We start from the raw sequence: 11,289 nt of genomic DNA, 5'->3' as shown, positions 1-11,289 counted from the left end.
CCAATAGGTCAAAGATGAAGTCATAAGAGAAATTAGAAAATATCTTGAGACAAATAAAAATAAAGCTTACGAGATGTAGGAAAAGCAGTGCTAAGAGGAGAGTTTATAGCTATAAACATACAATTAAAAGAAGAAGAAAGATCTCGAATTAAAAACCTAACTTTACACCTCAAGGAACCCGAAAAAGAAAAACAAACTAAACCTAATGCTAGCAGAAGGGAGAAAATAAAGATTAGAGCAGAGACAAATGAAATAGAAAATAGGAAAATAATAGAAAACTACATAAAACTAAGAGTTAGTTCTTTGAAAATATCAAAAATTGACAGTCCCTTCAACAAATGGTATTGGGAAGACTAGATATCCTTATGCAAAAGAATGAAATTGAACACTTATCTTACACCATGTTCAAAAAGTAACTTGGGCTAATGACCCAAAGGTAAGAACCCAAACTTACAAAACTGTTACAAGAAAAAGGGGGAAAGCTTTATGATATTGAATCTGGCAATGATTTCTTAGAAATGACACGAAATAGGCAACAGATGCAAAATTGGTAAATGAGACTATTTCAAACTCAAAAACTTTTGTTCATCAATAGACACAAACAGCAGAGTGAAAAGACAACCTATGGAATGGGAAAAATATTTACAAATTATATATCTGATAAGGGGTTGGTGTCCAAAATATATAAAGAACTCCTAGGACTTAACAACAAAAAATCAAATAACTTGATTTTTAAATGGGCACAGGACTTGAATAGACATTTCTGCAAAGAAGATGTACAAGTGGCCAAGAAACATATGAAAAGATGTTCAACATCACTAATCATTAAAGAAATGCACTTCAAAACCACAATGAGATATCACCTCACACCTATTAGGATGGCTACTATCAACAACTCAGAAAATAACAAGTGCTGACAAGAATGTAAAAAAAAGTTGCAACTCTTGCATACTGTTGGTAGAATTGCAAATGGTGCAGCTGCTATGGAAAACAATATGGCAATTACTCCAAAAATTAAGAATAGAACTATTATATAATCCAGTAAGCCCACTTCTGGGTATGCATCCTAAATAATGGAAAGGAGGGTCTCAAAGAGATATTTGCACACCCATGTTTATAGCAGCATTATCCACAGTAGTTAAGAGGTGGAAGCAACCCAAGTGTCCATGGACAGATGAATGGATTAACAAAATGTGTATATCCACATAACGATATATTATTCAGCCTTAAAAAGGAAGGAAACCCTGTCACATGCTACAACATGGATGACTCTTGAGAATGTTATGCTAAGTGAAATAAGTCAGTTACAAAATGACAAATACTGTGTGATTCTACTTACATTAGATATCTAAAGTAGTCAAATTCATAGCTATAAAACGTAGAATGAAAGTTACTAGGGAATGGGGATAGGAGACAAATGAGAATTGTTTTTCAATGGGTATGGTTTTAGTTCTGCAAGAAGAAAAAATCCTGGAGATCTGATTCACAACAATGTGAATATACTTAACACTACTGAACTGTACACTTAACACTAGAAAGTTATGACATGTGCTTTTTTCCACAATAAAAAAATACTTACAGTTCATATTTTTCACTCCAACTGGATACAGCCACATGGTTTTCATCTCTATCTCCAAATATATAGATATTTATTATGATTTGGTAGGTGAGACCTGTAAAAGAGGTGACAGAGTTAACGCTACACTTAGGAATGGCCTCAAGAGCAGTACAGTACCGTGGGCAACAGAGAGTACCAGATCACAACTCAAACTCATTGTCTCCAGCCCCACCAAGTCATGGCAGGGGCCACCAAGCTAGTTCATTCTATCAATGGGCAAATCTCCTACTTCATTATGTCAGGGTTGGATTCTGTTCCTGTCTTCATGGGACTCATAATTTCTCTTCAAGTTTTGTGTTCTCTCTGCTATCTTCTGTTCCAACTTGTTTTTCCTAGCTCTTGATGTTTCTATTCTCAAACTCTTCCAGAAACACATTCTCCACCCCCCTGAATGTTGAATGAATATTGGTTCTCCCTAAAGGATACCCCTTCTGCTGGGAATCCTCTAGAGAGATGCTGAAATTTTCTCAACAGTGGGCCTATAATATTGGTTGAATGAGTGAATGAATGAATAAATGAGTGAATAAGAGCCAGTCCATCAGTGTGGCTCTGCAATATTTAGTGGCCCCTGATAAGCCATATCTCCCACCCTTCTCAGAAGTTAAAGTCTTCATCACTTCTCACCATTCCTTTATCTTCCTTTATTTGTTCCTTCCCTTCAATATGTAGACATGTCCAAGTCTCTCATCTTAAAAAAAGTTTTCCTGGCCAGGCACAGTGTCTCATGCCTGTAATTCCAGCACTTTGTGAGGCCGAGGCGGGCAGATCACTTGAGGTCAGGAGTTCGAGACCAGCCTGGCCAACATGGTGAAACTTCATCTCTACTAAAAACACAAAAATTAGCTGGGGGTGGTGGCACATGCCTATAATCCCAGCTACTGGGAAGGCTGAGGCAGGAGAATCGCTTAAACTGGGGAGGTGGAGGTTGCAGTGAGCCCAGATTCTGCCGTTACACTCCAGTCTGGGCAAAGAAGCAAGACTCCGTCTCAAAAAAAAAAGTTTTCCTTCAAACCCTACATCCTCTCTATCTTCCACTTTCTTGCCTTCTTTTCAGGCTAACTTTCTTTAAAATTGTGTCAGCACAATTTTAAAGCACAATTTTAAAGTAGAGTTATCTCTACTTTCACATTTCCTATTCTGTTATTTTTGAAAAATTTATTATGACAAAATTTATACATACAGACAAGCATACAGAATAATAACACTTCATATACATATCACACATTTTTAAATCTTAAATTTTATATTGGCTTCAACTCTTACTTTTTAAGAAATACAACATTTCAGGTGCAATTGAAGTTCCTGTATATACCACCATAATCTTACTTTCCTCTTTTCTCCAACAATAATTGCACCCTAATTTTAATATCTATCAGTCTAATGAAAGTTCCTGTATATTACTAATACAAACATGTATATTCATATACAATTCATATTTATAAATTTTTGAAACTTTTTGTAAATAATATTCCTCTGTCTGAATATAATTAATTATTCAAAATATATGTATTGCATCCTTACTACATGTCAGGCACAACTTTGGGATCTTAGAATATATTAGTGAAACACAATCAAGACCCTCACCCTTCTGGACCTTATTGTTTTTTATGGAATTAGATCATCATAAACAATGAGTGTATTAGTCTGTTTTCACACTGCTATAAACAACTACCTGAGACTATATAATTTTTTGATTCACAGTTACGCATGGCTGGGGAGGCCTCAGGAAACTTACAGTCATGGCAGAAGGCAAAAGGAAAGCAAGGATGTCTTACATGGCAGCAGGAGACAGAGTGTGAAGATGGGGTGCCACACACATTTTTATTTATTTATTTTTTTGAGACGGAGTCTTGCTCTGTCACCCAGGCTGGAGTGCAATGGCACGATCTTGGCTCACTGCAACCTCCACCTCCTGGGTTCAAGCAATTCTTGTGCCTCAGCCTCTCGAGTGGCTGGGATTACAGGTGTGCGCCACCACACCTGGTTAATTTTTGTATTTTTAGTAGAGACAGGGTTTCACCATATTGCCCAGGCTGGTCTTGAACTCCTGACCTCAGGTGAGCCATCCACCTCGGCCTCCCAAAGTGCTGGGATTACAAGCGTGAGCCACCGTGCCTGGCCATGTTAGAAAGTGATAAATACTACACAAAAGGTCATGAAAGCAAGTAAGGTGGGTTGGTAGTATCAGTTGTGGAGGAGGTGGCAATTTTAAATAGAGTGGTCAAGGCAGGCCTTATTGAGTTTGTGACATTGGATCAAATACTTAAAGAAGGTGAGAAATATGGAAGAAATGTGCTTCAGGCAGAAGGAAACATCCAGTGCAAAGGCCCCTGAGGTAGAGGAATGTCTACAATGTTTAAGGATCAGCAGAGAGGCCAGTGTGGCTGGAATGAAGCAAATCAAAGGAAGATCAATAAGATTATAATGAGGGCCAGATTATAGACAGCCTTGAAGGCTATGGTAAGAACTTTGACTTTGACTCTGAGTGCAATAAAGAGCAACTGCAGTTTTGACCAGAATACCCCAGGTTAGCTGTATATGCTCTTGTTGATGAATATCTAGATTGTTTCCAATCTTTTATTGTTACAAATGACGACCTAATAAACATTCTTGAGCATGTCTTCTAGAGCCCATGTGCAAGTTCCTCTGGAGAATATACCTAAAAGTGGAATATCTAGATCATAAGTATATGTATTTTCAGAGCTTATCAAATTACTCTGAAAAGTGGTTGTATTAATACCAATTTGTTATTCTACTTGGCACTGTAGGAGAGTTCTAGTTTATCCACTCATCCACAACACTGAGTATTTTCAGCTATTTTGTAATTTTTTATTTCAATGTTAACGAGTAAAGTTGGGCATTTTTAAATATGTTTATGCATTTTATTTTTTGGCCACATGCATTTTATTTTTTGTTAATTGTCTATTTATATCCTGTTTTTATTTTGTATTGCTTTTAATGCATTTCTTATTGATTTGGGGGAGTTATTCATATATTATTGATATCAATATTTTATCAGTTATATGCATATATTGCTTTTCTTTTGCTACTGTAACAAATTGTCACAAACTTAGTGTCTTGAACAACACATATTTATTGTTTCACATTGCTGTAGATTGGAAGTTCAACATGGTTCTTAATGAACTAAAATCATAGTGTTGACTGGGGTGCATTTATGGAGCTTAGAAGGAAGAATCCCTTTTCCTGCCTTTTCCAGCTTCTAGAGGCCACCCCTCTTCCTTGCTCACAGCTCCTTCCTTCATCTTCAAAACCCAGCAATGTTGCATCTCTGACCATTCTTCCATAGTTATACCTCATCTGACCATAGCCAAGAAAGGTTCTCCATTTTTAAGGATTCATTCAGGATTATCTCCCCCATCTCAAGGTCCTTAACCTTAGTCACAAATACAAATTCCCTTTTGCAGTGTAAGGTAACATATTCACAGATTCTAGGGATTAGGATGTCGAGAGAATGGTTTGATAAACCCCCATAAGCCCATTCCCCAGATTCAACAATTACCAACATTTCATCACATTTGCATTAGCTCTTTGGTCCTTGCATTTTAAAATATTTTTTCAGTGAGGTACAGCTTACCTACAATAAAATACATAGATTTTAAGAGCAAGATATAGGACATTTCTATCCCTCAGAAGGTTTCCTCCTGCCCCTTTGCTGAATCCTACCTCCCATGCCAGCACCGCCAGCATCCCCTAGGCAGCCATTGTTTTTATTTCCATCTTAAATGTAGTAATAGAATCTTTTGCAGCTGGCTTCTTTTATTCAAAATAATGTCTTAGAAGTGTGTTCATGTTGTTCCATGTATCAGTAGTTCCTCCCTTTTTACTGCTGAGTATTATTCTAATGCCTAAATATGCCACAATTTGCTTATTTATTCTGCTAGTCGAGGGACATTTTAGTTGTTTCAAGTTTGGGTTATTATGAATAGAGCCACTATTAATATTCTCATAAAAGTCTTTTTATGGACATATGTGTTCATTTCTCTTGTGTAAATACCTATAAGTCATGGGGTAGGTATATACTTTATAATAAAGTTCAGAAGAAATTGCAAAATAGTTTTTCAAATTATCTAATTTTACTTTCCCAGCAGCAATGTATGAGAATCACAGTTGCTCCACATCCTTGCTTACGTTTATTATTGTACATCTTTTTTATTTTAGCTATTTTACTTAGTATGAAGTGGTATTTCCTTGTGATTTTTATTATATTTCCCTAACGTCTAATGATGTTGGGCAGCCTTCCATGAGCTTACTGGCCTTTCATAACTGATTTGTTTTTGTGTCATTAATCATTTTATTTTTGAGTTGTTAAGAGTTCTTTATACAGTCCAGATCTAAGTATTTTGTCAGATATAGGTATCACAAATATTTTCCACCAGTCTGTGGTTTTATTGATTCATTTCTTGTATATCTTTTAATGAGTATACTTTTTTTTTGCTTTTTTATTGAGGTGTAATTGACTTACGATAAACTGTATATGTTGAAAGGGTTCAATTTGATGAATTCTGACATAGGCATACACCTTTGAAAACATCACTACAATCAAAATAATGAACATTTCTATCACCCCTAAAATTTCCTGGTGCCCTTTAATAATCCATACCTCCCTCCACCCCTATCCTCACACAACCACTTATCTTTCTGTCACTATATATTAGTTTGCATTTCTTAAAATGTTACATAAAATACATTGAATCATTCGGTATGTATTCTTTGTTATACCTAGCTTCTTTCACTCAGCATAATGATTTTGAGATGGATCCTTACAATTGTGTATATCAATAGTTCATCCCTTTTCATCACTGAGTAGTATTTCATTGTATAGATATACCATAACTTATTTATTTTACCAGTTGATGGCTATTTGCATTTTGGGAGGTTTTGGATATTACACAAACAGCTGCTATGAACATTCATGTACAAGTCTCTGTGTGGATGTGTTTTCATTTACCTTGCATAAATACTTAGGAGTAAAATGGCTGAGTTGTATGGTAAGTGTATATTTAGTCTTTTAAGAAACTGTCAAACTGTTCTCAAAGGGTTTTATAGCACAAATTGTCAGCAGGGCCATGCTCTCTCTGAAGGCTGTGGAAAAGAATCCTTGCTTGCCTCTTTCCTAGCTTACGGTTGTTGGCAATTTTTCACGTTCGTTGACTTGCAGCTGCATCACTGCAATCTCTGCCTCTGCCTTAATATGGACCTCTTCCCTGTGTTTCCTTTGTATCTGTGTATCCAAATATCCCTCTTCTTCCTCTTACCAAGTCACCATTCACAGAATTAGGGCTTATCCTAATCCAGTATGATTTGATTACATCTCCAAAGATCCTATGTGCAAAAATAGGTTCACAGTCAAGGGTTAAGACCTCAACATATCTTTTGCGGAACACAATTCAACCCATAACAATGTGAATTTATCTTTACTAGTCATACTTCTAAGTTTGAGTTCATAAGTGCACACTTGCTGTAAGGATTCATGTCTTTCTTTAATTCAGGAAAAATGTCAAATACCTCTTAAAATATCTAGCATTTTATTCAGTCTCTTTCTTTGGAACTCCTCTTAAAAATATGGAAAATCATAAATCTACTTGCTGTGTCTCTTAACACCTTTTTCATATTTTTGAATCTCTTTATATTTTTGTTCTATTTTCTGGGTTAATTATTCTATACTATCTTCCAAATTTCTAATGCTCTTTTTAACTGTGTTAAAACTATAACTCATTATACCTATTGAGGATTTTTGCTTTTGTTTTCGTTTTTTCATTTCAGTGACTGTATCTTTTAGCCTAAATGTATCTTTTGAATTTTCTTCTTTCATATTTTAGCTGTCATTACTGTGTGTTAGGAGCAGATAAAAATCTGTCAAAGTAACAATTTATGTAATCATCTAGATCAAAAGTCTTCTTAAACTCCTTCCCAACAGATTCCTAACCCTAAGAATTTGGCACTGTTTACCAACCCTTCTATTTCGAAATGCTCTTCTCCATTGGCTTCAAGATAAAACTCTATCCCTCTTCTCCTGTCTTCCTTCTTAGGTTTCTTCTGGGTTAATCTTACCCTGGTCTCCCTTCAGATGTTGGGTGATCTCATACAATTCTATTATTCTGTAGGTAAGAAAAAGTTATTAAAGGTTTTTGAAAAGAAGAACAGAATACTTCAGACATCTCTGTGAAAAGGATTTTTTAAACCCTATGTTGAAGAAACTCTTTGCTACATTCAGCTGTAGATATAGATTCAGATATCCCCAGGAAAATTGCTCTACCCAGAACTCTAATCATTCTTCACTGCAGAATCGGAGTGACAAATTATCTTGTACTGACACAGATTCTTTCTCCATAGTGACTGTAACTCACCTTTGATATCTGACAGGATTAATGCAAGTACTGTCAGGTTGGCAACTGGCAGAAATCAAACATGGGGCTACTCTGAAATGCAGATGGTTCTTGGCAATTAATCTTTTTCAAGGCAAAATGTGTGCGTTGGTTTGGAGGTTGTCTGTTACCCAATAGCAGTACCAAATAATAGCCACATGTATAACCCCCTTGGAAAAGTGGGGGGAAAGGATTCCTCATTTGCTACCCTTCCAAATGATAAAAGTAAAGTTAATTTCAGTAGTACAAAAGAGAAAAGGCCAGACCAAGATGCACCCAGTTGCCTTGGAATGATACTTATAGTCCTAATAATAATAATAATAGCTAACATGGACAAAGTTTTTACGTAGTCAGGTATTTTTCTGAGTACTTTATATACATTAACTAACAATCCTCATAACTTCTCTGTAAAGTGAGTACTATTTTTACCCCCACTTAACACCTGACAAAACTCAGGAACAGAGAGATTAAATAAGTTATCACAGATGCAATATGTCTTATAGGCCCCCAACTCTTGGCCTTTTCTCTTCTTCAAGAATTACCTTCACCTTCTCTGATCACTCAGAGACAGAGTGACCAGATAAAATACAGGATGTCCAATTAAATGTGAAGCTCCAATAAACAGCAAATAACTTTTTAGTAGAAATATGTCTTATATTTGGGACAAACACTTATTTCTTGCCTATCTAAAATCCAAATTAACTGGATGTTCTGTATTTTTATTTGCTAAATCTGGCAACCCTGCCTAGGGACTTTGTGTTCTCCCTACCTCATCAAAATTGCTTGTCAAGAAAATTATAGGCTGGGCGTGGTGGTTCACACAAGTAATCTCAGCACTTTGGGAAGCCGAGGGCAGGTGGATCACTTGAGGTCAGGAATTCGAGACCAGCCTGGCCAACATGATGAAATCCCATCTCTTCTATAAGTACAAAAATTAGCCAGGCATGGTGGCACATGCCTGTAATCCCAGCTGCTCAGGAGGAGAATCACTTGAACTGGGAGGCAGAGGTTGCAGTGAGATGGCACCAGCCTGGCTGACAGAGCCAGATTCCTTCTCAAAAAAAAAAAGAAAAGAAAATTATAACTGCCCATGTATTTTTTTAAAATTGAAGTCAACCTGTCCTCCTTCTCAGATATAGTCAGAATTTAAACCTCATTTCAAATTTTGATATAACTTTAGAACTCAGTAAACAAGTGAGGGAGATTTTAGGGGAATAACGAGAAAACTTATTTTCTTAGCCCCAAGAGTTCACTGGAGACCTTTCTGGACTAAGCCGTATCTAGAGCTATTCTGGATGGAGATTCAGGATAAGCACCAGAAGGAGCCTCACCCAGACTATCCTGCCAGGCCAAAAACATCTATTCCAGGGTCTTGTAACTGCATTTGGGGCTGGACAGTCCTCTGCTGTGGTGGCCTGTCCCATGCACTGTAGGATGTTCAGCAGCATCCCTGGCCTCTACCCAGTAGATGCCGGTAACACCCACCCCTTTAGTTGTAAAAACTAAAAACATCTTCAGATATTGCCAAATGTCTTCTGGAGGCAAAATCCTCCTTGGCTAAGAACCACTGATCTAGGGCAATCCCAAACACAGGAGTCTTCTGGAAGGTAAATCCAAGAAATCTTTGAATGAAATAGATACACTCCCATCCTACTTGAAACAAATCAGGTGTGCATTTAATTGGCATTCTTATCACCCTGGCTGGTCGGTGACAAGGGTTCTCTTGGCTGCATTTGTCTAATTTCCCTTCAGTGGGCCACTACAGAATGCACATTTTTCAAAGGATGGTCTCATTCATATAAATAGATAAGAAGAAAGTGCAGATGCTGCCTTATCTAATTAACTTTTATCCAAAAATGGTATAGTTCTAGAAAGCTCAGTTTAAAATCATTAAGATAATGGGCCCTCTTTAGGAATATAAAGCCATTTATTTAGGCCTAAGAAAATTTAGGGATGGAGAGCATTACAAAGTTTTTAAAGCTATCCTTTGAAACGTAATTACTTTCCCTATACTTAGTTTGTATATTGAATTTTTTAAAGTCATAGAATTTTTGTTTACAGCTGCAGAGTCCAAATGATGAGGTTTTGATGCAACAAGGTGGAGACTACAAATGTGTGAAATATTCGTATCTGTATAGCCCAGAAACCATGCCAGTTTTTACAGGCTTGGAGCCCCTATGCCCTGCTGGACTTAGAGAAAGTCAGCCTGGTTTAGGCTGATCTAGAACCCTTTAAATTCATCTTTCACTCTTGGTTTCAGTTGTGGTAAAAACCACTCCACTGCATTACATCTCTAGCTGAAGTGATACATCAAATCACATCTTCACCTCCTCCTTTCCCTCCCACGCACACCCACTCCAGATGCTGGTGTCATCTCCTTAATATTTTTCAGACTGGGGATCAGAAACGATGGTGTTCTTTAATATCCTTCAGCTCCATTTTCATTGCAGATATTGAAGGAAGAAAGTTAGATTTCTAGACAACCTAAGCCTTTTGCCAGTACCCCAGCCAGGACAGCAGTGGGATATTAGGGCATCTGCAGTTAGCCGTGCAGCAGTTGCAGTCGCAGTAGTTAACATTTTGGAATGCTTAATGTATATATCAGGCTCTGGTCAAAGAACTCTACATGTATCATCACATTTACTCTTCACAACAATCTTATGAAGTAATATTATTATCTCTATTTTGAGATAACTTGAGACACAGAAAGGTAAGGCAACTCATTTAAGATCACAAAGCTAGTAAGTGATGGTGCCATCCTTTGAACCCATATGCCTGACTTTGAGGTTCAACCTGTGACCCACTGTGCCATGGTACACCATGCTGTAAGCTCCACTGAAGAGCATGCAGTTTATCCACAGGACAACAAGGCATCATTGGTGATCAGATGTGTGTTTCAGAAAGATGACTCTCTCTGCAATATTTGGGAAAAGACTGGAGGCAGAGAGGTCAATCCAGAAGCACTGTGGGTGGCAAGATAAAGTGGCCTGGACTAGGACAATGCCTGTGGGGAAGGAAAGAAGGTAAAGTCAAGGAGGATTGTGGAGGCAGATGCAACGGAATCTGAAGGTTGAGTGGCTGTAAGGGTAAAGATGAAGGGGATCAAAGATGATGCTGAGATATCAACTTGCTGGTGCTATCATGCTATCATGATCCGGGGAACACAGAAAGTATGAGAGTGAGAGAGATAGAGAACTAAATGTGGGATATGTTTCCAACAGACAGGCTTCTGCTGCAAAAGGTACTTTTAAAAGTCTCATTAAATGGTGCGACACTGATCTAACG

The sequence above is a fragment of the Pan troglodytes genome, chromosome 14 (assembly GCF_028858775.2).
Source record: "Pan troglodytes isolate AG18354 chromosome 14, NHGRI_mPanTro3-v2.0_pri, whole genome shotgun sequence".
NCBI lineage: Eukaryota > Metazoa > Chordata > Mammalia > Primates > Hominidae > Pan > Pan troglodytes.
The sequence above is the reverse complement of the archived record's forward strand: the minus strand, read 5'-3'. Positions refer to the sequence as shown.